This window comes from Macrobrachium nipponense, chromosome 34, assembly GCF_015104395.2.
Source record: "Macrobrachium nipponense isolate FS-2020 chromosome 34, ASM1510439v2, whole genome shotgun sequence".
NCBI classification, from domain to species: domain Eukaryota; kingdom Metazoa; phylum Arthropoda; class Malacostraca; order Decapoda; family Palaemonidae; genus Macrobrachium; species Macrobrachium nipponense.
The window spans coordinates 6630202-6636646 of record NC_061095.1 but is presented as its reverse complement, the minus strand read 5'-3'; the positions used below and the strand labels follow the sequence as shown (position 1 = coordinate 6636646).

Genomic DNA, 6445 nt, shown 5'->3' with positions numbered 1-6445 from the left:
GTGCCTGGTCCATACGGCGTCATATGCGGGGATCGCGAGCGGCGCACCTCTCGCGATCACTCATAGGTACCTCGCTCCTCCCGGTGTAGCCCGAGGAGGTTGAAGGTACAGGAGAGGCAGACCTGACGCTCCCCCCTAGCTCGCTGGCAGGACCAGCGTGCTTGGAGGGCTGCTGCTGATCGTCCACCTACCCGCAGTGGCGATCGAGCAGCAGGCCTAGCCTTGCCGCTCGCCTGGGGCGAGAGGCTCGGCTGAGAACGTCGACGCTGATCTCTAGCGTCAGGCGGCGGTTGCTGGTTACCGTCTCCGCCCGGTCCCGATGGGAGCGGCGTCAGGTGACCTGCTAGGCTCGTTGTCGCGGTGAGACCAGGCGAGCGTCCTCTCGGCGCGTCGAGCCGCTGGGTACCAGCCGTGGCTGGTACCGACGACCGCGGGGACCCCTTCCTCGCCTCAACCCGTGGCTGGTCAGCGACCGTCACGTCAACCCGAGCAGCCAGCTGGTCGCTGCGAGAGCGTCCACTGGCCTAGCGAGAGTCGTCTGCACGACACTCTCGCCAGTCTTCTGCTCCGCGGATCCTGGTTTAGGCGGCGGAGAACCGCTAGAACCAGGCGAGGAAGTGCCAGCCGAAGCTGGTACTCCTCTGGTCCCCGTCTTCTTCTCCTTGGTAGAAGAAAAGACGGGCCCTGTTCCCGAGGGAGCAGGAGGACCAGCAGAAGAGCTCCCCGAATCGCCGGAGCAAGAGCGGGCCCTTAGAAGGTCCCGAAGGAGCCTTCTTAGGGGGGGGGGGGGGGGAAAACCCGGGTTACCAGCTGGTCGCTGCAAGAGCCGGCCGCTGGCCTGGCAAGAGTCACCTGAGCGTCTCTCACCAGCCTTCTGCTCCGTGCCGCGTCTTGGCGCCGAGCGAACTCTGGCGCCGAAACTTGGCTGCACGGTTTCCGAGGGAGAACGTACACTCGGGGATCTCTCGCGAACGAGAGACCGAGCCGGAACCTGGCGTAGCGGCATCGCCGCTAGCACCAGGCGAGGAAGTACCAGAGCTAACCGATACTCCTCTGGTCCCCGTCTATCTCTTCCTTACGGAAGGGGAGACGGGCCCCCGCTCCCGAAGGAGCAGGAGGACCAGCAGCAAGGACCCCCCGTCCCACCGGGGTGGAGGGGACGGGCCCTTAGAAGTTCCCGAAGGAGACTTCTTAGGGGGGAAGGCAGCCTTCTTCTTCTTCGGCTTATGGGGGCCTTAGAAGTCGAAGGGGAAGGGAAGAGGCAGCAGCAGACGATGAAGACGAAGATGACGCTTCCTCTTCTCCTCTTCCTCGTCAGCTCACGCAGGACAGTCGTCAGGTCCTCCATCCAGGCCGGAGCCGGGGCTATTGCCGAAGCAAGAACACGGCCCCGACTGCACCTGTCCGGAAGGACCTGGGACTGGGGAAGACACACCGTGGGGGGGGGGGCAGGACCAGCATGGACAGGCACAGGAACCAGGAGCGAACAGGAACAGCAACCAGCTCAGGAGCGGCAGGAACAGCGGCAGCGGTAGACCCAGAAGGGACGCCAAGCCCAACAGCGGGATCACATCAGCGGCAGGTACGGCAGGCCCAGCGATCGCCTCGTAGAATCATCGGGCAGCCAGCGGAACCTGGGTCCTGGCGGCCGGTCCAGGGGCGAGCTGCTGGAACAGCGAAGTCTGGGGCAGGCAACACGAAGAAAACAGGTGGCGGCGGCAACCCCACCTCGGTACGGCTGCTGGCCCTAGTAGCGGCAGAACGGCGTCATCGACACAGCATGGGGAGAGTGTAGACCAGGAGGGGGGGAGCAGCATAAGCGGCCGTGGTAGTAGTGGAGGACCGCCCCAGACCTCGCTAGACGCTGCAGCAGCCCGTGGATGCTAGGCACGCCCTGCCTCCGCGGTGGTCCATACCTGTCCAAGGTCGTCTCCCACGGATGTAGCACCTGCAGTAACATAGATAGATTAGTAAGAGGGGTTCCCTCACGCACGGGGGGAAGACATGCCCCACCCCGAACGCAAGGAAGGACCCCAAATACAAAATACAACGAAGAAGCTGAGTCGGGGCAGGAAGGAAGACGAAGAATCGGATACCAAGGGAGTCGCGGGAGAGCTTTCCGACGACTTCCTGGCAGATCTTCGCTTCCCCCACCCCCGCACAGCAGTGAAAAGTAATATGAAAATGAAACAGAATACTGCCCTTGCGATTCACTTCATAGAACTTAAAGGGGAAAAGATCAACCCTTCCCCGGGTTAAGAACGGAAACTTGATCCAATAATATGATGCTATCATAAAATATATATGAAAATGAAACAGAATACTGCACTTGCGATTCATTTTCACATAAAAAAATCGTAAGGATCAATTCGGGTAAGAACGAAAATTGATCCAAATTAAATTTCATGCAAAATAAATATAAATGAAAATGAAAAGAATATTGCAATTGCGAATCCACTTTCATTGCATTCTATTTATCAAAATTAAAAGGACTCGTGCCGAGCGCAATCACACTCTCGGTAAACGAACGCACAGGGCAAAAATATAATGAAAAGAAAAGAGTACTTACATTTTTCAATTACACACTTTCGCCCAAATACATGACTCGGCGCGAGCGCGCCCGCCTCGGCACCGAGACATAATTCAAGGGTTCAATTCATGAAAAGAGAGGAAATCGCCGCATCTACGGCGATAACTCCATGTTGGTTCATAATTAAGTAATGAAAATGAAAAACAGTGTACTTACAGTTTGTATTACGTATCGGAACAACTTGTATTTTCATACAATAAAATCACCCTGAATACGCTGGTGCTTTCAGATTTTGGATGAGTGTAATATGTGAAGAGAAAATGAAGAATATGTCTTATTATTTTTGCAGCCGTACATTGACTCAGCCTGATAGGAAGTCAATCTTTCTTAATTATTTGTTGTTCATTATTTCACTGAGATTATTCTTTCATATCACTCAAATAAGTCTCATTTGAAAATATATTCATAAAATAAAATTAGAAACAATGTCTTGAAACAACCTGATTAAAGTTTAGGCCGAGTTGAAGAGTGTGAGGTCGGTCGTCTTTCCACAGAGTTCAACTTCTTTGCTGGATTGAATTCCCCGCGGCCCGCATGGGTCTGAGCTAACGATACCAGATGCATCCATCTGATTATTATTATTTTTTTCCCTATCAGATATGCCAAGACATACTATATGGTATTGGGTTTAAAATGTTCGACGAGTTAGGTATAATGGAAATTCTGTCTTAATTTATTTTCAGAAAATATAATAATATAACATGGTAAATATTGTCGAAACTGCAACCTTTATATTGCTAATTGGCAACTCAAATCTCTCGCTGAGACGACAAACGCAACGACGATGCTTTGCAGATCTCATTCTCTCAGCAATACCGTCAAACTTGAATCATTTACTGATGCAACTTAAGACATATTCTCCACTTTCTCCTTACATTTTACACGCATCCAAAATCTGAAAGCACCAGCGTATTCAGGGTGAATTTGTTGTATGAAAACACGTTTTATTTTATCTTAATCGCGTTAATGATGCAAAATCCGATGATAAATAAAAACAGGTATAAAGAATTAAATGCTTCTCTTTTCGCTTTTACTCGTAATTCCTTTGTGTTTTATCTTATTGATTTCAGGAAAAGATGACTTAGTTGTACAATTAATACCGAATCTTATGGTATAGGCTAACCAAAATTTTCCTATCTTGAGCAAAGCATGAGTTGATTGAAGAAATATAATCATAATATTGCTAGTTTTCTAAGCCACAGTAGAAAATGATGAGACTGAGCGAGTGGCCTACCTCCCGGTACCAGCCAATCAGAGGCCGCCAAACAAACGTCTCGTAGGCGCAAGAATCTACCTTAAATGAATCGACTATAGTACGCTAATTTCACTTATTTCCCCGGTTTTGTGTAAGTCTTATACCTAGTTTGGAGGGTAAACACATACCAATTGACAACACTGATAAACAATTGAAGAGCGCAAAACGCCGCAAAGAATGCCGTAGTCCCCTTGAATAAGTGCTGGTAAGAGGTTGGTTTACGATTGTTGTGATGAAAGTGCCCCAGCGTCTATGGGTACAAGTGGTGTGCAGATTTAGCACAGGAAATGGGAAGTTTGTTGACACAAGCGACTCCGTAAACATCAAGATGGCGTCAATCTTCGAAACATTTTTAGGCTAGTTGTAAGTAAAAATTTCTAAAGCGTTTTGGTGAATTTCCACTGCCGTAGCCACCCTTATCACTACCCTCTGTTTAAATCTTAAAATGCACTTTTTCGGAGGGTGGCAAGCGTTGATTGTGGGTGGCCTGTTTGGCCTGCTGTGATGTTTTACCCTAGGTACCTAGCCTAGTACCGAGTTTGACATGTGGCACCAGTGCTTCAATGCAACACTTGTTTAGAAATAAGCCAATATCAGGCCAATTAGACAGCTTAAAATACAGAATTTCCCCTATATATCATAAAATCATACTAATTCACTTTACAGCACCTCCACTACAAAATATAGCAGGTGCTAGGCTACACTGCAGCTCGACCTCGACTTATGTCGAAGGATAAACAAACGCCAAAACCCTAAAACACCACCAAACCAAAACAATATTTTATTCTAAAAGGCGAAAAAATATTTGAAAAAGGGAAAACGGTATTACAGTCAGTTGGGTACCTACCATCACCCTACAGAGCAAACCGAAAATGACCATACACTTTATTCAGAGTAACGGTGATTAGAAATATTCACCTCTTTCTCTCGCTAGGAAATTCTAATATGGCCGACGTTGTGAAGACGCCCGCGCATGCTCAGTTTACCTCTTTCGGCCTTCTGTCAGTCAACTAAAGTCGCTTCTTCTTCTTCTCTTTCGTGGTCTTAAAATTCTGGTCAGGTTTTTAACGATAGAAAGAGAGAGAGAGAGAGAGAGAGAGGAGAGAGAGAGAGAGAGAAGAGAGAGAGAGAGAGAGAGAGAGAGAGAATTATTTGTGGTTATTTAGAGTGACCCTACACTTCTTATAGCAAAATTCTAAATAAGGATTTAAATCCAGTATAATAATAGCTTATCCATTTTTAATCTGAAAGACCTACCGGTTTTTTATGTGTAGCTACTCACTAAGTTATCAGGAGTGATGACCACTTACAGATAACTAGTACAACATTAATGGTCTCTCATGTTCGTCGTCTTCCCGATAAACTTGACACTAGTTTCCTTACTTTGGAAGGATGGATAATCTCCTTCCTTCTAACTAACGAAAGCTTAATGCACAAACTCGAAAGACAATCCCAGCTTACGTTTATCAGACCCGTGTATATTATAATCTTTTTTATTTTCATCTCCTAGTCTTACAGATATGTTATCACAATGATAACGAAATTAAGGCTGTCAACCCAAGCACCAGGCATTTTTAACCATTCAGTATTTATGACAATTAGAGCGGGAGTTGAAGTAGTTGGACAGAAGAAAAAAAAGAAACAGAAATTAAAGGGCGTGAAACACAATGATCCAGCTCCCAGAGGTGGAGCAGTGAGAAAACATAACAATTGCACTAAGAAATATAGTTAGAGGTTAGATGTAAAACCGAAGAAAGGAAGCAGGGATGGACCGAAGGAACGCTGCTAACACTCATTACCAACACCTACTGGTCGATGGGGACAGATTAGTCATTGAAAGCTTGTGATTTATTATGTGAATAACATCTCTGTTAGGTAACATCCTACTTAAGTGGGGTCATGTTATTTTTTGCATGAATGTGCAGAAGCGGTCAGGATCAGCTCAAGGACATCACCCTTCTTGATTAAGTTAAAGATACTTCAAAGGTATAATTGCATCTCTGCTCTCTGGAACCAGAAGGATGATTCAGTCCTACAGAGAGGTGGCAGAGACTGACTGATTTTTTTTTTTTTTAACTTCGTCCATATACATTAAAGAGTATATTTTTCCCATCAGATCATCTCTTTAGCAGTATGCTCAGTCATATTGAATCGGTTATAAGGTCTGATGCAACAATTTAGATTTTTGCCTATCGTGCAGTATACTGACATGGTCTAATGATATTTCTTTATCTCTTACATCCCTTTTGCAGTTGGCTTAACTGTTTTCAGTCTGTTAGTCACCAGGGTTTGACGTAATAACAAGCATTTATCTATCATGCTAGTGAGACAATATTTTAATGCTCTCAAGAGAGCTAGCCAGAGATAAGAAGCACTGTTTTCAGTTCGTTAGTGATTTTCTGATGAATATACACGGCAACATTTAGCATGTTAGCCACAAGTATTTGCTGCAAGGACCATGCTTTGTGTACTAGGTGGAGGATGACCTTCAGCTTTTGAGAAAAAGTAAGCCAGAACTAAGTGCTGTAAAAACATTATTAGTGGTTGTTCAGCCGGTAATGCAAAGCTGAGAAGCATACTAAACTACCAAGCCACTCTAA

At 46.5% G+C, this 6445-nt stretch overlaps 1 long non-coding RNA gene across 1 annotated transcript; it reads right to left on the bottom strand.

Moving 5' to 3' along the window:
- Nucleotides 1-4691: 4691 nt before the first annotated feature.
- On the bottom strand, nt 4692-5321 carry LOC135207645 (uncharacterized). The gene is made up of 2 exons (XR_010313012.1): nt 5103-5321; nt 4692-4897 (listed from the first exon to the last, which is right to left on the bottom strand). It is a non-coding gene; the product is annotated as an uncharacterized LOC135207645 (long non-coding RNA).
- Nucleotides 5322-6445: the final 1124 nt, after the last annotated feature.